Raw genomic sequence first — 26,432 nt, 5'->3', positions numbered from 1 at the left:
GACGCTGGCAAGAAGGCAGATGTAGACTGTTCTCACAAGCAGCAGGGCCCGAAGCCGCTGGAACCGGGCATGACAGCTGGATGAAACACCCAAAGGTGGCAACAGTTAGGTCCAAACGAGCTCCGACCTGCTGCACGACGCTGTCAGAGGCCTGCCTGCAAGTGCCGAGGTGCTGGGCTGAAAAGACAAGCTGGGGTCGGGTGGGGGTCTGCTGAGCACTGCTGGGGCCGCCCACTCCCTCCCGCGGTTCTTGTAGACACCAACCTCAAGATTGGGAGCCGCTCCCCTCCCCAGCATCCCTGTGGCCCTGCCCTTGGTGCCCAGGTGCTTGCTCAGGTGTGCACCTCTCACCTGCACGGCCCTCAGGAGCGCATCTCATACCTCTGCACTCCACCCCCGCTGTCTCTGCACCAGCCTCACAGGCCTCAGGCCTGGGCCTCAAACAGACCAGGCTGTTCTTGCGTCAGGGCCTTGGCACTTGCTGTCCCCTCTCCCTGCAACACACGGCGACCGCAGGGAGTGAGCGATCCATATGGTTCCTGTTATGACCATTGGCTCAAGTCCAAGTCAGTAATTCAGGCTGAATTCAAATCTGCCTCCTCACTGGTCCCCTTGGAGGTGGGATCCACAGGGAGAAACCTCCCCTCCACCTTCAGATCCTTCTGTATGGGAAGATCTGGCTACAGTTTAGCCAGGTCAAATAAAGACTTTCCCTTTGGAAGAGAAGCTATGACAAACGTAGACAGCATATTAAAAAGCAGAGACATCACTTTGCTGACAAAGGTCCATATAGTCAAATCTATGGTTTTTCCAGTAGTCATGCACAGATGTGAGAATCGGACCAAAAAGAAGGATGAGTGTGGAAGAACTGATGCTTTCAAATTGTGGTGCTGGAGAAGACTGCTGACAGCCCCTTGGACAACAAGATCAAACCAGTCAATACTAAAGGAAATCAACCCTGAATATTCACTGGAAGGACTGATGCTGAAGCTGAGGCTCCAATACTTTGGCCACCTGATGCGAAGAGCCGACTCATTAGAACAGACCCTGATGTTGGGAAATTTTGAGGGCAGGAGAAGAAGGGGAAGACAGAGGATGAGAGGGTTGGATGGCATCACCGACTTAATGGACATGAGTTTGAACAAACTCTGGGAGACGGCGAATTACAGGGAAGCCTGGAGTGCTGCAGTCCACGGGGTCACAAAGAATTGGACACAACTGAGCAACTGAAGCCAGAGACAACAATGAAGCCAGAGAGAAAAGCACCCCAAGTCCCGGGGGATGATCAGCCCACCCGTACTTTCCAGATCCAGGGACCTGGTTCTGCCCTCTCTATGTCCGGTCCAGAGACCCCTCTGTACCCTGAAGTGTTGACCCCCAGCCCCTGCGCTGGCACTGTGAGCAAGCAGAACGGAGGAAGTCAGGGGGATGGGTTCCAGCCCGGGTCATTCCTCCTCAGTGAGGCCAGTCTGCCCCCTCAGACCCTACTTCCCTATCTGTGAAATGGGCACAAACCCTGCCTTCCACCAGTGCCACAGTGAGGATCATGTAAAGCCCAGATGCGCCATCACTCGGAAAGGTTGGGCACTCCAGAGGCAGGTGTAAAGTAATGGTCAGCAGGGCTGTGCAAGCCAGGCAGTGATCAGAAGACAAGATTAATCTTATTCAGATCCTGATTAAAAAAGAACTTATGTACGGTCCAACTCTCACATCCATACTGGAAAAGCCATTGCTTTGACTCTGGACCTTTGGCTATGAATATGGTCCATGACTACGGACCTTTCAGCAAAGTAATGTCTCTGCTTTTTAATATGCTGTCGAGGTTGGTCATTCTAGGAATCAGCGAACTAAAATGGACTGGAATGGGTGAATTTAACTCAGATGACCATTATAGCTACTACTGTGGGCAGGAATCCCTCAGAAGAAATGGAGTAGCCATCATGGTCAACAAAAGAGTCCGAAATGCAGTACTTGGATACAATCTCAAAAACGACAGAATGATCTCTCTTCATTTCCAAGGCAAACCATTCAATATTACAGTAATCCAAGTCTATGCCCCAACGAGTAAAGCTGAAGAAGCTGAAGTTGAACGGTTCTATGAAGACCTACAAGACCTTTTAGAAGTAACACCCAAAAAAGATGTCCTTTTCATTACAGGGGACTGGAATGCAAAAGTAGGAAGTCAAGAAACACCTGGAGTAACAGCAAATGTGGCCTTGGAATGCGGAATGAAGCAGGGAAAAGACTAATAGAGTTTTGCCAAGAAAATGCACTGGTCATAGCAAACACCCTCTTCCAACAACACAAGAGAAGATTCTACACATGGACATCACCAGATGGTCAACACCGAAATCAGACTGATTATATTCTCTGCAGCCAAAGATGGAGAAGCTCTATACCGTCAACAAAAACAAGACCAGGAACTGACTGTGGCTCAGATCACGAACTCTTTATTACCAAATTCAGACTTAAAATGAAGAAAGTAGGGAAAACTGCTAGACCATTCAGGTATGACCTAAATCAAATCCCTAACGATTATCCAGTGGAAGTGAGAAATAGATTTAAGGGCCTAGATCTGATAGATAAGAGTGCCTGATGAACTATGGAATGAAGTTTGGGACATTGTACAGGAGACAGGGAGCAAGACCATCCCCATGGAAAAGAAATGCAAAAAAGCAAAATGGCTGTTTGGGGAGGCCTTACAAATAGCTGTGAAAAGAAGAGAGGCGAAAAGCAAAGGAGAAAAGGAAAGATATAAGCATCTGAATGCAGAGTTCCAAAGAATAGCAAGAAGAGATAAGAAAGCTTTCTTCAGTGATCAATGCAAAGAAATAGAGGAAAAGAACAGAATGGGAAAGACTAGAGATCTCTTCAAGAAAATCAGAGATACCAAGGGAACACTTCATGCAAAGATGGGCTCAATAAAGGACAGAAATGGTAGGGACCTAATAGAAGCAGAAGATATTAAGAAGAGGTGGCAAGAATACACAGAAGAACTGTACAAAAAAGATCTTCATGACCCAGATAATCATGATGGTGTGATCACTGACCTAGAGCCAGACATCCTGGAATGTGAAGTCAAGTGGGCCTTAGAAAGCATCACTACAAACAAAGCTAGTGGAGGTGATGGAATTCCAGTTGAGCTGTTTCAAATCCTGAGAGATGATGCTGTGAAAGTGCTGCACTCAATATGGGAAATTGGGAAATTTCACTGCAGCAAATTGGGAAAACTCAGCAGTGGCCACAGGACTGGAAAAAGTCAGTTTTCATTCCAATCGCAAAGAAAGGCAATGCCAAAGAATGCTCAAACTACTGCACAATTGCACTCATCTCACATGCTAGTAAAGTAATGCTCAAAATTCTCCAAGCCAGGCTTCAGCAATACGTGAACCGTGAACTCCCTGATGTTCAAGCTGGTTTTAGAAAAGGCAGAGGAACCAGAGGTCAAATTGCCAACATCCGCTGGATCATGGAAAAAGCAAGAGAGTTCCAGAAAAATATCTATTTCTGCTTTATTGACTATGCGAAAGCCTTTGTGCTGATCACAATAAACTGTGGAAAATTCTTGAAGAGATGGGAATCCCAGACCACCTGACCTGCCTCTTGAGAAATCTGTATGCAGGTCAGGGAGCAACACTTAGAACTGGACCTGGAACAACAGACTGGTTCCAAATAGGAAAAGGAGTACATCAAGGCTGTATATTGTCACCCTGCTTATTTAACTTCTATGCAGAGTACATCATGAGAAATGCTGGACTGGAAGAAGCACAAGCTGGAATCAAGATTGCTGGGAGAAATATCCATAACCTCAGATATGCAGATAACACCACCCTTATGGCAGAAAGTGAAGAGGAGCTAAAAAGCCTCCTGATGAAAGTGAAAGTGGGGAGTGAAAAAGTTAGCTTAAAGCTCAACATTCAGAAAACAAAGATCATGGCATCCGGTCTCATCATTTCATGGGAAATAGACGGGGAAACAGTGGAAACAGTGTCAGACTTTATTTTTTTGGGCTCCAAAATCACTGCAGATGGTGACTGCAGCCATGAAATTAAAAGACGCTTACTCCTTGGAAGAAAAGTTATGACCGACCTAGATAGTATATTCAAAAGCAGAGACATTACTTTGCCAACTAAGGTCCGTCTAGTCAAGGCTATGGCTTTTCCTGTGGTCATGTATGGATGTGAGAGTTGGACTGTGAAGAAGGCTGAGTGCCGAAGAATTGATGCTTTTGAACTGTGGTGTTGGAGAAGACTCTTGAGAGTCCCTTGGACTGCAAGGAGATCCAACTAATCCATTCTGAAGGAGATCAGTCCTGGGTGTTCTTTGGAAGGACTGATGCTGACGCTGAAGCTCCAGTACTTTGGCCACCTCATGCTAAGAGTTGACTCATTGGAAAAGACTCTGATGCTGGGAGGGATTGGGGGCAGGAGGAGAAGGGGACGACAAAGGATGAGATGGCTGGATGGCATCACTGACTCGATGGGCGTGAGTCTGAGTGAGCTCCGGGAGTTGGTGATGGACAGGGAGGCCTGGCGTGCTGGGATTCATGGGGTCTCAAAGAGTTAGATGTGACTGAGCGATTGAACTGAACTGAACTGAGGTTGGTCATAGCTTTTCTTCCAAGGACCAAGCATCTTTTAATTTCATGGCTGCAGTCACCATCTGCAGTGATTTTTGAGCCCCAAAAGTAAAGTCTCTCACCATTTCCATTGTTTCACCATCTATTTGCCATGAAGTGATGGGACCAGATACAATGATCTTAGTTTCTGAATGTTGAATTTTAAGCCAGCTTTTCCCCTCTCCTCTTCACTTTCATTAAGAGGTTCTTCAGTTCCTCTTTGCTTTCTGACATAAGAGTAGTGTCATCTGCGTAGCTGAGGTTATTGATATTTCTCCCGGCAATCTTGATTCCAGTCTGTGCTTCATCCAGCCCGGCATTTCTCATGATGTACTCTGCATATAAGTTAAATAAATAGGGCGACAATATACAGCTTTGATGTACTCCTTTCCCAATTTGGAACTCGCCCATTGTTCCACGTCCGGTTCTAACTGTTGCTTCTTGACCTGCATACAAATTTCTCAAGAAGCAGGTCAGGTGGTCTGGTATCCACATCTCTTGAAGAATTTTTCACAGTTTATTGTGAGCTACACAGTCAAAGGCTTTGATGTAAAGATGTTTTTCTCTCTTCCCTTTTCAATGATCCAGCAGATGTTGGTAATTTGATCTCTGGTTCTTCTGCCTTTTCTAAATCCAGTTTGAACATTTGGAAGTTCTCAGTTCATGTACTGTTGAAGCCTTACTTCGAGAAATTTGAGCATTACTTTGCTAGCATGTGAGATGAGTGCAATTGTGTGGTGATTGAACATTCCTTGGCATTGTCTTTCTTGGGGATTAGAATGAAAACTGACCTTTTCCAGTCCTGTGGCCACTGCTGAGTTTTCCAAATTTGCTGGCATATTGAGTGCAGCACTTTCACAGCATCATCTTTCAGGATTTGAAATAGCTCAACTGGAATTCCATCACCTCCTCTAGCTTTGTTCGTAGTGATGCTTCCTAAGGCCCACTTGACTTCGCATTCCAGGATGTCTGGCTCTAGGTGGGTGATCACACCATCGTGTTATCTGGGTCATGAAGATCTTTTTTGTACAATTCTTCTGTGTATTCTTACCTCTTAATATCTTCTGCTTCTGTTAGGTCCCTACCATTTCTGTCCTTTATTGAGCCCATCTTTGCATGAAATGTTCCCTTGGTAATTTCTGAAAAGATCTCTAATCTTTCCCATTCTATTGTTTTCCTCTATTTCTTTGCATTGATCACTGAGGAAGGCTTTCTTATCTCTCCTTGCTATTCCATGAAAGTGAAAGGGAGAGTCGCTCAGTCTTGTCCCATTGATCACTGAGCAAGGCTTTCTTATCTCTCCTTGCTATTCCATGAAAGTGAAACTGAGAGTCACTCAGACTTGTCCGACTCTTTGCGACTCCATGGACTATACAGTCCATGGAATCCTCCAGGCCAGAATACTGGAGTGGGTAGTCTTTCCCTTCTCCAGGGGATCTTCCCAAGCCAGGGATTGCACATAGGTCTCCCGCATTGCAGGTGGATTCTTTAACAGCTGAGCCACAAGGGAAGCCCAAAAATACTGGAGTGGGTAGCCTATCCCTTCTCCAGCAGATCTTCCCGACCCAGGAATCAAACCAGGGTCTCCTACATTACAGGCAGCTTCTTTACCAACTGAACTGTCAGGGAACATCACAAATGCTTAAGTAATCCATCAGCCCTCCCACCTACAATGCAAGCTGTTACACAGCCCCCTGACCTGGGAGCTCTGACGAAGGTGGGAGCAGAGCCCCTCCCAGAGGCCAGGGCCTGCAGAGGCCCCTAGAACTTGACGCCAGGGGGTCATGGCCCCGGGAGGAGGTGCTTTCTGCAAGCCCCACACATGCCCCGCAGGTTCAAATCTTTGGCCCTCTGGCTTCAACCACCCGCAGCTTTTCTGTGGATGATAAATGCCCTGACCCAGTCCCCAGGAGGCTTCCTTTGTTTGTTTTCATTTTATAACCAGGTAGGGGGAGAGAGTGGCCAGGTTCCCAGAAGGTTCTGGACTCCTGACCTGCCAAACCAGTTCCTTCTATGGAACAGCCACTGGCTCCAGCCATCCAACTTCTTGTGCCCTGCTCTGACCAGGGTCACTGCAGAAAGAACGGCTGGGGAACAGGTTCCAACCAAGCTTGGTCCCCACAGTCTTCCCTGGGTGTGGGTGGAGACTAGTCCTAAGAGGGGTAAAGCTGCCACACCCTGTTTTAGGCACTCCATACAAATTACATTTGTTTCTTCCTCCCAGAAACCCCCTGAGTGACAGCACTGCCCGTATTTTATGGGGAAACCAGGGTGCGGGGTGACCAGCTCCTGGCAAGCAACTCTCGGTCACTTGGCCAGGGTGAGGGCTCAGGGAGGCAGGCACCAGCGGCAACTGTTGACCAGAGCGCAGCCTGCCTGCTCTGAGGCTCAGGACACCCTGCCCGCCCGGGAGGGGTGGAAATGGACCTGACTCAGCCGGGTCTCCTGCGTGGTGGGGACCCAGGAAACTGGACAGAGGCCAGATCCAGCTGCCAGCACCCCTGGGAGCCTTCAGGACAATGGCTGGGGCGGTGCCCTCCCCCGGGCATCTCCGAGGGCACCCTCGCGCAGAGGGAAACCCGCCGATGTGCCCTGGGTGGCCAGGGAAGCCCCTGGATACACCTTCACATCTTCCTTGAGCATCAGTTTCAGTCAAAGGATTGAAGGAAAAGTTAATTTACCTGAAAGGAAACTGAAAGCATTTCTTTCATCCCCAAGCTACTCTCACACAGACTTGAAGAGAAGTCACTGGAAGGCTTGGAATGTCGTCCCCCAGGAGGCAGACCTCAGAGCCCTGGGACTGCCCCTCCCTCTCCCTTCCCACCCCCTTGCCGCTGGGGAGGGCGTGGACTCTGCTGTCACCGCAGGGTAGGTCTGGCTCTCCACTTTCTGGCTGGCCATGTGACCTCAGAAAGTCATCTAAACCTCCCTGCCTCAGTTCCTCATCTGTAAAAGGGGACAGTAACAGCCCGGGCCTCGTGAGGCATGTGTGAGTGAAGAATAAGGCAATTAAGTGTGCAGTTAGGGGACTTCCCTGATGGTCCAGGGGTTAAGAATCTGCCTTGTAGTTCAGGGGACGTGGATTCAATCCCTGGTTGAGAACCTGAGATCCTGCAAGTTGTGAAGCAACTAAGTCTGCGCACCACACCTGCAGAGTCCGTGCACTGCAACGAGATCCTTCCTGTGGGCCGAAAGTAAGACCCGAGGCAGCCAAAAAAAAAAAAAAAAGGCATGCAGGTAGGGCCTGAGAGCCGCAGCAAAGGTGAGTGTGACTTTCTGGGGGAAGGATGGTCAAGGGTGTCACTTACAGGTCAAAAGGCTGAGTCCCCAGGAGGGAAAGTGACCTGCTCAAAACCTAGGTCCCTGACTCCGCCTGGGGCTCCTTGTCCCCATCCTGTGCCTCGGCATCCCCACTGGTGAAAGAGGGTGAGATCAGGAAGCGGGTGTGCCTGCCAGGCACCTCCAGGGTGGCGGAGCTCTCGCTTCCTCTCTGTAACCATCCCTGAAAGCCTCTCTGAAAGCCACCATCCATGGTGTGCCCAGGACAGCCTCACATGGCACTGGCTTGTCAGGGAGATGCCAAGATCCATGGGATGTTTAGTCAAGTTTCCAGACCTCAAAACGTCTCATTACGGCGCTCACTGGTGGAGTGGCTAAAGCTGTGGCATGGAACACCACCCAGCCATAAAAAGGATGAAATAATGCCATCTGCAACATCGCATGGACCAGGAGGGCATTCTGCTTTGTGAAGTACGTCAGAACAAAAGACAAATACTTTGTTTTCACTTACTTGCGGAATCTAAATAGCAAACGAATACAACAAATGAACAAGCATCTCTCGGAGGTTGCATTTCAGTGACTCAGTGATATCATCCAAGTGCATTCCTGCCGCCTGCACCTGACCACCTGTCAGGTACTGCCCAGGTATGTCTACCCCCACCTATGACTTATCCCCAGACAACCACAGCCCCCTAACTTCTGCGTGCGCACTCTTTCCTGCCTACCTCTCACCCATTTCCCAACTTAATGGTCACCTCCTCCAGGAAGCCCTCCGAGACCTCCCACAAACCTCTGGCTTCCCTATGTCACACAGAGGCTTGACTCTGAGTCCCCCTTGGGCAGGGACTGCAGAGGCGGCCTTCCACAAGGACTAGACAGGTTCAGGCCTGTGCACTGTATCCATCTTCACCCCTCGGCCCTTGCTCAGCCGCTGGCTTGAGAAATGGCTTAAAGTCACCGAGTTAAAGCAGAAACTCACAAACAAGAGCCTAAAACCGCCGACACAGACCGACCGAAAGATACCTGGTGGTCTTAGATTTTGAGTTCTCACCAAGACAAACCGCATTTCATGGACAAGCAGCACCGTGCTCTTTGGAATCCACACAGCCCTCTGTCACAGCCCTCAAGTCTGTGAGCTCCAGGCAGTCAAAGCCAGGTCCCACCCCGCCCAAGACTCAGGAATTCCTCCCCGCCCACCCTGCTTCCTTCTCCCCGGGAGCTCTCCACACAACTGGCCTGGCCTGGGGAACCCCTAAGCCAGCGCTGTGGACAGTGGCCCTGGGCCAGGGTTTGCGAAAAGGGAAGGTAACCCGGGGCTCTCTCCGAAACTGGCAGTTTGGGAGGTTGATTTAACCTCGGGGCATATTAAGTCGTGTTGTTGCGGGGGGCCGGGCGGGGGGGGGGGGGGGGGGGGGGTGGTCCATCCCCTGTGACCAGCGGGCAGTAACCTCCAGCTGGAGCCCCTGAGTCTGAAGAGACTCAGCACATGCCCTGCCTCAGTTTTCTCATCTGTGAAGCAGGTCGATGCCTCCCAAGTTCGGGATGAGGGAGCTGCTGTGCGGGCGATCCGGGACCCCGAATGAGGGAAGGAAAAACAGGGAGGTCGGCGAAAGTTTGGGCTGAGATGGCCCAACCAGAACAAACCCAAACAAGCAACCAGAACAACCCCAAACAAGAAAAGGCGGGCCGGGCCGGGTTGGGGCGATCGCGACCCTCCGGGTACCGCGCCCCGCCTCGGCGTGCCCGCCCGAGCAATGGGCCGGGCCCCAGAGCCCGCGCCGCCTGCCCGCCCAGGCCCAAGCGGGCTCCCTCCCGCGGACACCCCGCCGCCTTACCTGACGCAGCCCCACGGGCGCCTCACCTGGGCTCCGCGAGGCCCGGCGACTCACCTGGCCCCGCCCCGGACGTGGCTCCCGCGAGGCCGCGCCCCTCGCGCCGCCCCTCCGGCGCCGTCTCCCTGGAGCTCAGGACTGGAGTGACCCTGGGTCACCGCGAGCTACCATTTCTGCGCATGGGCAGAGCGTCTGCCCCAGCCCTTTGCCGTCGTTCGGTCGCTCAGGCGCGTCCGACTCTTTGCGACCCCGTGGACTGCAAGCTCGCCAGGCTTCCCAGTCTATCACCAACTCCCGGAGTTTGCTCAAACCCATGTCCATTGTGTAGATGACGCCATGATCCCCTTAAAGTGAAAGTGAAGTCGCTCAGTCACGTCCGACTCTTTGCGACCTCATGGACTGTAGCCTACCAGGCTCCTCCGTCCATGGGATTTTCCAGGCAAGAGTACTGGAGTGGGGTGCCATTTCTTCTTCAGGGGATCTTCCTGACCCAGGGATGGAACCTAGGTCTCCTGCATCGCAGGCAGACGCTTTGCCGCCTGAGCCACCAGGGAAGCCCTCAGTTCAGTTCAGTTCAGTCGCTCAGTGTCCGACTCTTTGCGACCCCGTGGACTGCAAGCTCGCCAGGCCTCCCTGTCCATCACCAACTCCCGGAGTTCCCTCAAACTCATGTCCATCGAGTCGGTGATGCCATCCAGCCACCTCATCCTCTGTTGTCCCCTGCTCCTCCTGCCCCCAATCCCTCCCAGCATCAGAGTCTTTTCCAATGAGTCAACTCTTCGCATGTGGTGGCCGAAGTACTGGAGTTTCAGCTTCAGCATCAGTCCTTCCAAAGAACACCCAGGACTGATCTCCTTTAGAAAGGACTGGTTGGATCTCCTTGCAATCCAAGGGACGCTCAAGAGTCTTCTCCAACACCACAGTTCAAAAGCATCAGTTCTTTGGCTCTCAGCTTTCTTCACAGTCCAACTCTCACATCCATACATGACTACTGGAAAAACCATAGCCTTGACTAGATGAACCTTTGTTGGCAAAGTAATGTCTCTGCTTTTGAATATGCTATCTAGGTTGGTCATCACTTTCCTTCCAAGGAGTAAGCATCTTTTAATTTCATGGCTGCAGTCACCATCTGCAGTGATTTTGGAGCCCCCAAAAATGAAGTCTGACACTGTTTCCACTGTTTCCCCATCTATTTCCCATGAAATGATGAGACCGGATGCCATGATCTTTGTTTTCTGAATGTTGAGCTTTAAGCTAACTTTTTCACTCTCCTCTTTCACTTTCATCAAGAGGCTTTTTAGTTCCTCTTCACTTTCTGCCATAAGGGTGGTGTCATCTGCATATCTGAGGTTATTGATATTTCTCTCAGCAATCTTGATTCCAGCTTGTGCTTCCTCCAGCCCAGAATTTCTCATGATGTACTCTGCGTATAAGTTAAATAAGCAGGGTTACAATATACAGCCTTGATGTACTCCTTTTCCTATTTGGAACCAGTCTGTTGTTCCATGTCCAGTTCTAACTGTTGCTTCCTGACCTGCATATAGGTTTCTCAAGAGGCAGGTTAGTGTAAGGTCGGACCCCGGGGGCCATGACGGGCCACCCCTCCTCTCCCTCCCGCCGGCGAGAAAGTCCCTAACGGAGGATCCTCCCAGATCCCAGGGACCAATGACAGCACACTCCGCCAGCCCAGCCATCCCTCGCAACGTGCATATATAAACAAACTACCATCGCAGTCCGGGCGCGCGGATTTCCTCGACCTGCCCGGGTTCGGGAACCCCGCCCGGGAGTGCTTCGCCATTAAAGCCAGTTAAACATTTTTTGGGTGTACCTGGTCGTCTTTTACCTAACATTTGGCACCCAACGTGGGGCTCGAGGCGAGGGCCCATCCCGCTGAGAGCGGGGTTTGCGGCCCCCCTTGGGTCTGGCCTGCGCCGAACCAGGTCATCCCGTCACCCTTCCGGGACCATTCAACCGTCTGGCAGGATACAGGGTAAGTTCCATCGGTCAGGCTCTGGGGGTTTTTGCTTCCATGGCGATTATTCCCTAGGGTGTCCAGGTTCCGGTAAATCGCGGCCGCGTCCGGACCCCTCCTCCGCAAGCCAGGCTTGCTTCCTCGCCGCCTGTCAGTTTGGAGCCGTCCATCTTGGCTGAGTGGCCTTCTCCTCGCTGGGTTGACGGCCTGTTCGGGGACACCTGACCGGACCTCTCCCAGCCCCGTTAACGACTGGTCCAGGACCTTCGTTTCATAGTCGCCATGGGGGCAGCTCCCTCCAAGCCCGACCGGCCCTGGTCTGCACCACTAGAATGTTTACTTGCCAACCTCAGAACTCTGCATATCTCCGGAGAAATTCGTTCCAAACGCTTAACCTTCCTTGTTCTGAGGCATGGCCCCAATATTCTTTAGATAACGGCTCACAATGGCCGCCAACCGGAACTTTCGATTTTGACATCCTCCGTGACTTAGATAATTACTGCCAAAAGATGGGCAAGTGGTCTGAGGTACCCTACAAACGGGCTTTCTGGCTGTTGTGCTCCCGTCCCACCCTATATACCCACTGTTCCCCTTCTGAAATTCTTCTATCACCCTTGCCAACCTCTCCCATGTCTTCCCCTCCTCCACTGCCCTCACAGCCCAGCCCTCCTGTGACAAAGCCGCCTCTATATCCACCCCTCCCTTCATGCCCGGCTTCACCGACCTCCCCCACACCAACCTCCCCTCTATCGCCCTCACCCACTCCCTCCACATCCAGCTCTTCTGTGACTGTGCCTCCCGCCGCTCCCTCGGCTCCGTCCTTGGTTCCGTCCTTGGCTCCGTCTCTCCATCCACCCCGTCCCCCTTATCGTCTCCCCCCCACTGTCCTCACAGCCCAGCTCTTCTGTGACTACGCCTCCCGCCGCTCCCGTGGCTCCACCTCAATATCCACCCCTTCCTCCATGCCCCCCCTTTTTTGACTCACCAGTCAGCTCACACACAAGGTCGCAGACCCCTGCCAATCTGCCGCCAGCTCCCCTGCTTCCTCTGCACCAGGTGGCCAGCCCAGAGGGTCTCACCCATGTCCACGTGTCCTTTTTTACTCCAACATCTTGCCCATATTTAACAACGGCTAGGCTCCTACTTGGCCAACCCCTCCAACTACTTCAAAAACTTCACCCAGCTATCTCGATCTTACGCCCTCACCTGGCAAGACATATTTGTCATCCTGGGGTCCACTACTACCCCAGAAAAAGAGAAAGGCCATTTGGGCTGCATCAAGGGAGATAGCAGACCGGAATCATCTAGCCAACCCAGCTGACCCTGCTCGGCCTCCTGGAGGGGCTGCTATTCCAGACGTAGACCCAGACTGGGACTATCAAGAGGGACAAAGAGGGAAGGGCCAATATTCAATACATGGTAGAATGCCTATTAGAGGGAATGGAGACCACCTCCCTTAAGGTAGTAAAGCTACCTAAACTAGATGAAGTGACCCAGGGCCCCAATGAAAACCCAGCAGCCTTTCTTAACAGGCTGACAGAGGCTCTCACCACCTATACCCGGATTGCCCCAGATTCTCCGGTGGGGGTTACTACCCTAGCCAACCGTTTTATATCCCAATCAGCTCCAGACATCAGAAAAAACTTTTCCAAGGCTGAGGATGGGCCTCAGACCCCTCTCCGAGACCTGGTAAAAATGGCCTTTAAGGTTTACAACGCCCGGGAAGAAGCCACCGAAGCCAGCCGCAAGGCAAGGCTTAAACAAAAAGCCAAACTCCAGGCTAACCTCCTTGAGAGACACACCCAGGCACTGGTAGCAGCCCTGCGGCTGGCCATGGGACAAAAGATGGGTCCCCAGAAGCCACCACCAGGAGCCTGCTTCAGATGACCACTGGGCCTACCAATGCCCAAACCCCCGCCCCCGACAAAGCCATGCCCTCATTGCAAACAACAGGGACATTGGGCGAGTGATTGTCCCCAGGCGACTCAGACCCCGACCTTACTGGGCCGAGGTCTGGGCCCTCAAAAGGACATTTCCTCTCCACACCCCGCCTTGGAACTTCTCTCCTTTGATCAAGATTGATGGCACCCAGACTCGGGGATCCCCATAACCCAAGCCGAGCCCAGGGTAATGCTTCAAGTGGCAGGTGAGTCTATCAATTTTTTGATAGATACGGGGGCTACTTATTCGGTTCTTCCCTCCTTCGGGGGCACCTTACATCCTTCCCAGGTCTTGGTGGTGGGTATAGATGGCAGGTCTTCACGACCCTTGCAGACTGGGCCACAGCCCTGTCAGCTTGACCACTTCTTGTTCACTCACTCTTTTCTGATAATCCCTTCGTGCCCCACTCCCCTGCTAGGGCAAAACATTTTAGCTAAACTTAAGGCCACCATTCAGTTATCTCTTCCACTTTCCCAATCTCTCACCTTGCCCCTACTCCTCCTCTGCTCCCCTGAGGCTCCAATCGTCGACCCTACCATTTGGGACACTGAAATCCCTCTGGTAGCAACCCATCACACCCCCATCCTGATCAAACTACGTGATCCTTCCCACTTCCCAAGCCACCCTCAATTCCCCATCTCTCAGACTCACCTATGCAGTCTTAAGCCAATCATAGACCATCTCTTAGGCCAGGGCCTCCTGATCCCCACGGCCTCGCCCTGCAATACCCCCATTCTCCCGATACAGAAACCTGCTGCTGGCTACCGACTGGTCCAGGACCTTCGACTGATAAACGAGGCCATGACCCCTGCCCATCCGATTGTCCCCAATCCCTACACCTTGCTTTCTGACATCCCTAACAGTACGACTCACTTTACTGTCACAGACCTCAAAGAGGTCTTTTTCACTGTTCCCTTACACCCAGACTGCCAGTTCCTCTTTGCTTTCACATGGACCGACCCAGAAACCCGACAGTCCTCCCAGCTAACATGGACAGTCCTCCCCCAAGGGCTTAGAGGCAGCCCCCATTTTTGGCAGGCTCTGGCCCGGGATCTGGCTACATGCCCGCTGGCCCCTATGTCCTCTTACAGTATGTGGATGACCTTCTGGTCTGCAGCCCCTCACAAGCTCTCTCTCAGACACATACCTCTATTCTTAACTTCCTTAGCTCTAAAGGATACCGAGCATCTCAACAAAAGGCCCAACTCACCCAGACCTCTGTAACCTACCTAGGTCTAAAAATTACCCCAACAACTAAAGCTCTAACTACTGACAGACTCAGTCTTCTCCGAGACCTCTGCCCCCCTTCCACTGGGGAACAAATCTTATCCTTTTTGGGGTTAACGGGATTCGTCCAGCACTGGGTCCCCAACTATGCTTCACTGGCTAAACCCCTCTACACAGCCGCAAAAGACACCCCTACTGGACCACTCTCTTCAGAAACAGAGGTCAAAAAGGCTTTCTACAACCTCCGCTCAGCTTTGCTGTCCTCTTCCCCACTCTTCCTGCCCAATTACAATCTCCCCTATCACTTGTATGCTGATAAAAAAGGGGCATAGCCTTTGGAGCCCTCATACAGCCTGCGGGCCCTGAAATGCTGCCAGAGGCATTTATCTCCAAACAGTTAGACCCCACAGCCCGGAGATGGTTCCCCTGCCTACATGCCCTGGCAGCAGCAGCTTCTCTATACGCAGATGCAAAAAGCTAATTCTAGATCGACCCCTAACTATATTCTCACCACACCGCCTGGTTGACCTCCTGGTTTCCACATTCCTGTCAGACCTTAGCGACTCTCAGCTCCAGCAATTCACCATTACTAAGACACCCCTACCTCCTGCCAGTGAGTGACACGCCCTGTCCAATGCTTGACTGGCCTCATCTGCTGTGGCTGTTGCCAATCACAACTTTGGCTATACTCTTCACCATTGGACTGGCTGTCACACACCGCCCCCCCCCGGACTGGCCGCCCACACTCCAACTTTCACTGGCCCTTGCTTACCTTGCCATCTGTTCCCTACTCCCGGGGTGCTATTCCCTTGGGGTACCCTGACCTGGCCATATGTCTCTCACCCTAGCCTGCCTTGAGGACTTCATCTTGGCCCTACTACAGGACCTTTGGCTAGCCACCCCGATCACCAACTGTGACTCTTTCTTTCAGGCAATTTTTGATCTACATTTACAGGGGACCTTCCTCTTTTTCATGGAGTTTCAAATTGACTTCTTCTCTTTTATCACTCTCCTTTTAATATTATAACTAAACATGTTCTTGCCACTATTGCTCCTGGCCATGATAATACGAGCTGGACAACCTACACCCTGCCCCAAGGGCTGCACAGAACGAAGCCCCTGGGGAACTGGGTTCACAGCCTACACTTATGTCCACCGAGACTGTTATGCTCCACCTGCCCAGTCATGCTCTCATGGAGGTAAATGGTATTGGACGGCTAAGAGCCTAGGGACGGCCAAATCAAGTTCAGCCTCTGACTGCCATAAAGCTAGAGGCAAAGATCTCTGTTTCACCATGCAAACTCATTATGGAATGACAGACGGGAAAGGGGCCCAAGATCAGAGGCGAAAACAAATCCAACATAAGGTCCAGCAAGACCTCATAAAGCTAGCAACTGAAGCCTCTAATCCACACCATGAGCCCAACAAACTCCTAGACCACCTTCATCAGGCGCTCAAACCCTTAGCTTTTTCATCCCAAATTTTCACCAGCATCAATGACACCTATCAGACCCTAACTGAAACCTCACCAAACCTCTCATGTTGGCTCTGTCTTCCCTTGAGACCCCGACCATTCCTTGCCCAACCGATTCCCAGCAAAGGGATAGAGGCCCAAAATCTCACTCGAAATGCCACAAAAGTAACCTGGCCAATGGGGCCCATGACCACCAAGGTATTGTATCTACCAGCCAATGCCTCTTGCGTTCTGGCCAACGACACCTCATTGACCACAGTGGCCTATGATGGCTCGAGACGAGGCCCCCTGTCCCCAAACCCTCCAATATGCAGAAAACCCGGGATATTCTTTCTCTGTAATCAGACCACCTTACTACGTTTTCCACCCAACTGGACTCAGCCTTGCACCCGTCTTCCTTACGCCCTATCTGACCATTCTGACACCACAGGCGATGGAAGACCAGATCTGACCAACCCACCGCCGACGAAGGGCATTGGCTGCAGCGCCCCTGCTCCTCGGAGGAGGTTTATTCACAGCCTTAGGACTGGGGGCAGGGGGATTGGGATCAGCCACACACTTTTACTATAAGCTCTCCGCAGACCTCAATCGAGACCTGGACAAGGTGGCAGACTCCTTGATGGCATTACAGACTCAGATAACTTCTCTGGCAGGAGTAGCTCTCCAAAATCGAAGGGCCCTAGACCTGCTAACGGCCAAAAAAGAGGGAACCTGTCAGTTCTTGGGGGAAGACTGTTGTTTTTTCATTAATGCCTCGGGGATAATTCAGAACAAGGTCCAAGAGTTGAGAGTCTGTTGTTCCATGTCCAGTTCTAACTGTTGCTTCCTGACCTGCATATAGGTTTCGCAAGAGGCAGGTTAGTGTAAGGTCGGACCCCAGGGGCCATGATGGGCCGCCCCTCCTCTCCCTCCCGCCAGCGAGAAAGTCCCTAAAGGAGGAGCCTCCCAGATCCCAGGGACCAATGACAGCACACTTCGCCGGTTGCCATGACGACCCGCCCCCTCCTCTCCCCTGCCGGCGGGGGAAGTCCCTAACGGAGGGAGCCTCCCAGATGCCAGAGACCAATGACAGCACACTCCGCTAGCCCAGCCATCCCTCGCAATGTGCATATATAAACAACTTCCAACGCGGTCTGGGCGCGCGGATATCCTCGACCTGCCAGGTCCGGGAACACCGCCCGGGAGCGCTTCGCCATTAAAGCCCATTAAACATTTTTGGTGTACCTGGTCGTCTTTTACCTAAGAGTTAGGTGGTCTAGTATTCCCATCTCTTTCAGAATTTTCCACAGTTTATGTGATCCACACAGTCAAAGGCTTTGGCATCGTCAATAAAGCAGAAATAGATGTTTTTCTGGAACTCCCTTGCTTTTTCCATGATCCAGCAGTGTTGGCAATTTGATCTCTGGTTCCTCTGCCTTTTCTAAAACCAGCTTGAACATCAGGGAGTTCACGGTTCACGTGTTGCTGAAGCCTGGCTTGGAGAATTTTGAGCATTACTTTACTAGCATGTGAGTTGAGTGCAATTGTGTGGTAGTTTGAGCATTCTTTGGCATTGCCTTTCTTTGGGATTGGAATGAAAACTGACCTTTTCCAGTCCTGTGGCCACTGCTGAGTTTTCCCAATTTGCTGGCATATTGAGTGCAGCACTTTCACAGCAACATCTTTCAGGATTTGAAATAGCTCAACTGGAATTCCACCACCTCCACTAGCTTTGTTTGTAGTGATGCTTTCTAAGGCGCACTTGATTTCACATTCCAGGATGTCTGGCTCTAGGTACCTATTGACCCCCTTAGGCAGGGCGTCATATACTCAGGAAAGGCCCCTTAGCCCTGAAGGTGCCGTTGAAGAATCCGGGGCCCCAGGCAAGGGGAGGACTGGTCTTCTGATAGCATCGCATTAGAATGCAGAGGGCTTCCCTGGTAGCTCAGACAGTCAAGAAAATGCCTGGAATGCCGGAGACCGGAGTTCTGATCCCTGGGTGGGAAAGATCCCTGTAGAAGGGTGTGACAACTCCAGTATACTTGTCTGGAGAATTCTGTGGATAGAGGAGCATGATGGGCTCCAGTCCATGGGGTCGCAGAGTCGGGCACGACTGAGTCCCTAACGCTTTTGACTCTCACCCAGAGAGAGGTTCAGGAGCGGCATTCTACAGGTGGGTCTTCCTATCGGGCTGGGGTCTGTCGCCCACCTTTCTGGCTGCAGCTCTGTCTGCGCCGCCCCCCAGTCTCCCTGGTTTCTGAAGGTCAGTGCCCCCACAGGGCTGAGTGTGCATTTTTTTTCATCTCTACCTGCTCCCCAGCCTCCTGCTTTGAAAACCGCCCATCACCCACTAAATGGTGATCACCAACTAACTCTCCTGAATGCAGACTTCTGTCTCTGGACGCCCACTTCACATCTGCCCGTGCAAAACTTCGAAGGCAGCTCAAGCTCCACACGCCCATCTGGACTCCTCTCCTGGGTGTCCCACCTCCTTCTCCACCAGCCCCTTCCACACCGAGGGCGCTTCCTTGGCCCCCCTTGTTCCCTCACCCTCCACGTGTAGGCCTAGGATGAGCCCCGATAGCTCTTCCTTGAAGACGAGTCACAACGCCAACACTTCTCTCCACCCACGCTGGTCCCAGTGGCTCAGGCCGCCAGCGTCTATCACGTGGCCCAGGGCAGCGGCCTCCTGACCCCTGTCTTGGTTCTGTCCTCGCCCCTTTCCTTCTGTATCAACTCAGCAGCTCGGGGCGGGGGGTGGGGGGTCGTCCTTCCTGAGAAGCTGTCCCGCCCCCTCTTCCCCTCTCCTCCTCTCAGGGGAGGGGTCAGGCACAGTCCCAGGCTGCCATGCGCGGAAGGTGGTGTGGCTGCTAGTAGCTCTGGGGTTGCGTGTGGGGGCTCTGTGGTCCCCAGTGGCCAGTGTACAGCAGGCAAGATAATCGGGTGTATTGACCCTCCCCATTTCAAGGGGGCGAGGGGATCTGACTGCAGAGGCCACACTATGGTATCACCCTCTGCCACAGACTGGTGCAGGGTCCAATCACGCGGGCCTTCACCAGGGTACAGCGAGCAGTTCAGGACACTCCAGTTGGTGGGATGAACTGGACTTTGCCTGGAAATTTGAGGAAGAAACAATTCCTGCTCTATCTTTTCCTCTCCCCAACCCTAGATGAAGAAGCATGGTGTTCCTGGGATAGCAAGCAGCCATCCTGGGACTGCAAATGATCTAGGCTTGGGATAAAGCAGAGATGGCAGGGAACTGGGTTCCTGGTGACCCTGTAGAGCCCCTGGATCAAACCTGGCTGAGGCCCACACTTCCTTGGGCACCAATAGATTTTCTTATTGTTCAGACTAGTTTGGACTTTCTATTTCTTATGACCAAAAGTATCCTCTGATAAAATATTGTTATGCTTTTTAACCAAATTGCAAAGAGTTTCTCTCCTTATAGCGCTAGCAGAAGAAAACCTAGGGAAGACCTGGGTGGCTGAGCCCGAGATGCATGACCATTCCAGGGATAGGAAGGGGGTTAGACAGACCAGAACTTTATCCTCCCCAAGGTCAGGACAGCTTAGGGACTTCCCTGGGGGCCCAGTGGCTAAGAAGCCCCTAATGCAGGGGGCCCAGTTTCCATCCCTGATCAGGGAACTAGATCCCACATGCCACAGCTAAAAGACCCTGCGTGGGGCAATGCCCCACGTGCTGCAGTCAAGAACCAGCACAGACAAATCAACAGAAATAAATATAAAGCAAAAGACAGCTTCATGCCAGTTGTGCTAACGGTAAGCATGAAATAAGTGAATACGGTTTAATATTAATGGGAACCAGTGCTTGGCTCTAAACTTCAGCTGTCACCTTTCCGAGGCAGGCCAGCACTACGAGGCTGTTTGCTGACTGCAGTATCTCCAAGGGTCCAGTCTTGCGTCCAGCACATGGTAGTCACCGTTCTCAATATGAATGAATGAATGAATGAATGAATGACAACAGTTTCTATTGTTCCCCAAGCAGCTGCCTTTTTCTGTGCAAAGAATCTGTGACCATCCTGGCATGTGGGCTTGTTCACCTCACACATCCCGAAAAGTGAAAGTGAAAGTGTTAAGTCGCTGGGTCGTGTCTAACACTGTGTGACCCAATGGACTGTATGTAGCCCGCCAGGCTCCTCTGTCCGTGGGGATTCTCCAGGCAAGAATACTGGAGTGGGTAGCCTATCCCTTCTCCAGGGGATCTTCCTGACCCAGGAATTGAACTGGGGTCTCTTGCTTTGCAGGTGGAATCTTTGCCATCTGTCACCAGGGAAACACTTGTATGTTATTACTGGTACCTTCCTTGCTCCCAAAGGACTTTGAGGTGAGAAGACGGAGGGGTCCATGGTGCTGCCTGACCTCGAAGTCACATGCACATATGAGCCCCTGGATGGACTGAGAAGGGGGCCTTATTTCTAGGTCAAAACTCTTCTTCCTTCTCAAAACATGACAAGGAAATGGAGGAGATGCCCGATGACTTACATGCTTGATGGGTTTCAGCTAGTGTTTATGCTGCCTTCTGTTTTCCTTTTGTGGAATATAAGCATCTTTTATTATCAAGGTAAGATCAGTCTCATGAAACGGACAATTTTCTGGTTCAAAAAGCGACTTTGGACGGAAGTAAGAGAAAACACCCCTCTCCCCTTCCCAGCTGGTCTGACTAGCAATGTAATTTCATGGTATTAAGATTGTGTCGGGGGGGAATGCTGCCCTCCTCGCTTCTGTGTTTTGTGAAAATCTCATACAAATTCCACAACCACAGCTTGGTGATATTAAAACATATACAATAAAGCAGTCAGAATGATTCTGGGAAAAGAATGCAGGTGTGTCCCGCCATTCATAATAAAAGGCAAAAGAAGTAGAAAGAAACTGTGAGACCCACAGTGCCTCCCTTTTCGGTTCTTTCTTCTGTTTTTTCCCCCAAGCACGTCTAATCAGTCACCCACCAGTTAGTCATTCCCTTTTGTAGCTGTAACAATGACTCCTTGCATCTCAAATGCTTTGCGATCAAAAAGAACGAATAATAATGCAAAATGAAGGAATTACATCTGACTGGTATTATTCCCAGCTTTATTAAATTTGCTCCGTACAAATGTTTATGAAGTCGGAGAGTTGCTTTTCCCCTGAGCCGCAAATTCCACATTAATAAGTGCTGGGGGATGGGAGCTTGAAAGGAATGAGAAAAGAAAGACCCCTCGTCAGTGGTCTTGGGTTTGTTTTTTTCCCAACTTTAACTCTCCCTGCTAGCTGCTTGAGCCAAGATGCGGTCTGCTTTGAATCCTACTAAAACCATGAAACCAAAATTTCCCCACTAAGTGTGGGCTTAGGCGTGATATCCAAGTTGAGCCAAAAGGCGTCTAGGAGTTCGTGTTCCAACCCTCCCCTTTATGGGCAGAGACCAGCGAGGTGAAGGGCTTTATTTGCTGCCGTGCAGCCCAGCCAGGAACCCAAGCGAGGTTTCCCAAACGTCTGCCCTCCTGGCATGTGCCCCGGTCCAAATTTTAAGCAAATGCGTTTGGTTGTTAGTGTTGACTGCACACAGCCCACGCCCCTTGATGTCTGCTGCCACTGTTTGGACCTAGTTCTCGAAACCCTTTTGATTTACAACTGAGCAGTTCTCATTCCTGATGCCTTTTGGGCACCAGGGTGAAAGGCTGGTTGTGTCCTCTGACACCCTGAACGTTTCAAATGCCTTTGCTGTGTGCAGACTCCCCACCGTATTAGTCTTTCCACCCGAGGTGGCCAGACCTAGGGCTTTACCCAGAGTCCTTTGCAACCAGGACCCTGACACGGACTAGACGCCACCGTTGTGACCTGCACCATGAGAAAGAAGGCGGCCCTGCAATGTTTTGCGGGAAAGGGAAGCCTCCGATGTTCAGCCAGGGCAGGGGCCAGGGAGGAGGGGCCCTGTAGTGGATACAGGTTAAGTACCTGGGACATGATTGCTATTGGTGCTGGTGACAGTTGTGGGTTTGGCCCAGGATAACTGGTACATTGTTATGTGGTGAGAGCACTTCCATATAGTGGGAGTGATTCGGGGGAAGGTGGTGGGGGGAGCTTCAGCCTGCAGCCACTTGAAGCAGGATTTTGGCTTCTGGCCAGAGACTGGAGTCAGGCCGCAGCAGTGAGAACACTGAATCCCAGCCACTAGACCGGTGGCCAGGCCGTGCCCGTATGGCTTTGCAGAAAATGGGTTTCCGCAAAGAAATGGAGAATAGTGAAACAAGCAAAGCTTTTATTAGAAGAGTGTGTGTGGATAGACACACGGTGGGCTGAGAGAGAGACCAGCGCCCTCGTGGTAGCTGGAAGCACCTCCTTTGCTTGGCTCTGTTTATTCAGCGTATCCCAGTGTCCTCCCCTGTCTGCACACACATCTCTTAGCTAAGACAGATTCTAGCGAAAAAGCCTATGAGTAGGTTGACAGCGCTCCCTTTTGACCGCCAAGAAGCCTTCCTGTGCATGTATGGTTGGGAATGTCTCCTTGACCTTGAGAATGAGAAATACGTGGTGTCTCATCTGGGCAGGGCTCAGCTCCTCCTCTTCATCTTGGAGTGTCTATCCACAGGGGACAAACTCCAGCTGTTCAGCCTAGGGCCCATCTATCTCCTGCCTCGGGCGCATCTCTGAGTGGTAGAAGCATCTGTGTGGAAGGAGCACCTCTGAGCAGTAGGAGCATCTCTCTGTGGCAGAAGCATCTCTGTGCAGTGGAAGCATCTCCGAGTGGTAGCAGCATCTGTGTGGTGGAAGCACCTCTGAGTGGTAGGAGCATCTCTCAGTGGTAGGAGCATCTCTCAGTGGTAGGAGCATCTCTGTGCAGTAGGAGCATCTCTGTGTGGTAGGAGCATCTCTCAGTGGTAGGAGCATCTCTGCAGTAGGAGCATCTCTGTGCAGTAGGAGCATCTCTCAGTGGTAGGAGCATCTCACTGTGGCAGAAGCATCTCTGTGCAGTAGGAGCATCTCTGTGTGGTAGGAGCATCTCACTGTGGTAGGAGCATCTCTGTGCAGTAGGAGCATCTCTGTGCAGTAGGAGCATCTCTGTGCAGTGGGAGCATCTCTCAGTGGTAGGAGCATCTCACTGTGGTAGGAGCATCTCTTGTGCCTTAGCAGCCTCCCTGTACAATGGGAGTATCTCTATGGGGTGTGAGCATCCCTGTGCAGTGGCCACAGTAGTGGCAGCTTTCCCACCAGGCCTGTCATATGCGATGGTTTGAGGCACTGTTCCTGGAAAGAAAGCCTCTAGCTTGGTCCTCCCCACCTCCTGACAACTACATGCCTGCACTCGGTCGTTTAGTCAAGTCCAACTCATTGCAACCCCATGGACTGTAGCCCGCCAGGCTCCTCTGTCCATGGGATTCTCCCTGTAAGAATACTGGAGGGGTTGCCATTTCCTACTCCAAGGGATCTTCCCAACCCAGGGATCGAACCCGTGTCTCTTGCGTCTCCTGCATTGGCAGGCGGGTTCTTTACCACTGTGCTGCATGGGAAGTCCCGACAACTCTAGGAACTCCCAACATCCTATGACAAACTCCTTCTCTGTGTAACATGCCAGAGTCTGCTTCCACGGCTTGCAAATAAGAGCCCTGCCTGGCTCTGCACCCTCCTATTTCAGACTACCCTGTCCCCCCTCCCCTGCCCAACACAGGCTGACATAAATTCCCACGGTGAAAAGAGTAATGTCAGCATGAGAATTTTTTTTTTGTGACGATGTTGATGATACCTTACCTTTTTATAGCTTTTTACAGCTGTTAAAGCAATTCTGAGCACTCTGCAAACACATTCGTCAATGAGAAGGGGTCTTGGGGCTGAAACCATCAGTTCATTCACCCATTATCACCTTCAGGTCAAAACCCATTAAGTGCTTGCTAGGCTGCACACTCTTGTCAACTGCACAGAGCTTCTTCGTGAAGGACGCTTGGTAACTCGGGGTTCATCATCTTACAGCCCCTGCTCTGTGTGCGTCCACAGTGCACAGATGAGCCAGTCACAGGATATGACATCTGGGAAGACCCTCACTACAGATCGGGAAGCTGAGGTTGGGTAACTCGGCCCAATATGACATAGCAAGGTCATGACCAATTCAGGATCAGTACCCTGGGTCCTGGCTCTGCCCACGACGGGGTATGCAGCACACGTAAATATATAAAATGCCATCACCCAGTATCAGCCTTCTCCACATCCACAGACCACCCTCCTCTGGAGTGTTTGGGAAAGAGGAGTGTATCAGTCAGTCACGCCAGGTATGCTGCAGTAACAAACATCCCCGGTCTCAGGGGCTTACACCACTGGGTCTACTTCTCATGCATGCTGCCCATCCACAGCCCCCTGAGAACCGGTCTACTCTAGCAGCCCCATCTGGATACTGCCGATCTCCAAGCAGAGGAAAGGAGAGCTCTGGAGGATCTCTGCCTGGCAACGAAAAGATCCAGTGCCAAAGGGCCCCTTTGCTCAGAACTGGCTGGCCAGAGCTGGTCACAGCACACCACCTAGCCCCAAGGGGACTGGGAAGTGTGGGCCTTCTGTGTGCTTGGAACCCGAGAGCAGCTGGTATTGGGTGTAGCTCACAGCACACAGGCCCCCAGGATCTGGCTGAAACGCAGATCCAGCATCAGCTGGTGTGGGCCGGTCTGAGACTCTGCATCTGAGAGCAAAGGGTAGCGTGGTCAGGAGGGTCCCCTAGAAAACCTACAACCAACCAACCAACAAAACACAAAAACAGTGAGCCGGTCTCTCGAACCCCAGCCCTGGAGATGCAGACAGATGATCCACTGAAGAAGGGTCCATGCTAATCAACCTTCAGTAAACGATGGAACCAACATGTGCCGGGCACTGAGCTGTGGCCGAGGGCTCAGTGGGAACAGGGTAGGGGGCCTTCCTGCTGTGCGGGGCTGCCTTCTTGTGGGGAGACAAGTTAATAATGAACCCATTTTGGCAGGAGGATCTCCTAAGGACTCATGAAGCAAAACCTTAGTGCCTCTCTCGGGCTCCAGGCAGCTATATTAATAGTTTTTCCAGTCTCTCTCCACTCTGCTCTTAAAGACAACCACATGTAAGCTTCTGATCCCACAGTTCCTGTTTTCAGGTCTGAATTTCAGACTGACCAGTGTTGTGAATCGGTGGGGAAACGGGTGGCAGGGGAGGAGTGGGAGAGCAGACCACAGCTCGGGGGTGGGAGGCGGGCAGGTGGAGCAGACACAGGGCTACAGGCCTGCCTTGGCCACAGCTAGTCTGGAGCCTGGCCTGAGCTCCTGAAGGCCAAAGTGAGACATGGTCTGTGGTGAGACCTTGGGTGCAGGGTTTGGTTCTCAGAGGGGACACCTGGGTTTCACCTTGGACAAGGCCCACGTGTCTGTGATAGTTCTGTGGATCTAGAGGCACCAGAAATACCTGGTCTTTGAATCTGAGTTCCCTGGTCCCGAGTTTTCATTCATAATTTACCAATTCATAGCAAGACACTTTGATGCACAGCACCTTGAACTTTTTCTGAACAAGGTTGGATATAGAACATGGACATGCTCAATGCCCCCCTTGGCAGCCTGCCCCTTAATGGGGGGCTTGGGGACAGCCCAGGCTGGAGGCCCCGCCTGAGTGCCCCAGAGCTGCTGTGGGACCTGGGTTCAGCACCTACACCCCCTGGGCTTCCGTTTCCCTACTGCCGTGGATGCGCGTCAGGTGTCTGGGGGTGCCCTTCCTCCCAAGGTGGAGCAACCTGTCAAAGAGCTCAGAGGCTCCTGCAGACAAAGGTCACGCCTGATCGTGGGGCCATGTGCTAGCCGGTGTCAGAGCCCCCAGGGATCAGATGGGCCTGGGGTGCTCAGACCTCCAGTGCTGGGGAGGTGAGGGCAGAACAGGGCCTAAGGGGCCCTCCCCGCCAAGGGCAGAGCGAAGGCAGCCAGCTCCCCACCTCGACCACCGCCCTCTGCCTGGTCCTTCAGTCTAGAGGGGACCCGTCCCATGATGCACTTGCCCCATCCCAAGCAGGTCCCAGGCCCGGGCCGGGGTTCCGTACGGGAGCTGGGAGCCAAGCGGGCTGCTTCAGCAATCTCAGCCCCACCAGCCAAGCTGAGTGGCTACATCCTTCTTGGTTCTCGGA

The sequence above is a fragment of the Budorcas taxicolor genome, chromosome 5, assembly GCF_023091745.1.
Source record: "Budorcas taxicolor isolate Tak-1 chromosome 5, Takin1.1, whole genome shotgun sequence".
In the NCBI taxonomy this organism is placed as follows: domain Eukaryota; kingdom Metazoa; phylum Chordata; class Mammalia; order Artiodactyla; family Bovidae; genus Budorcas; species Budorcas taxicolor.
Note: the sequence above shows the minus strand (reverse complement) of the source record.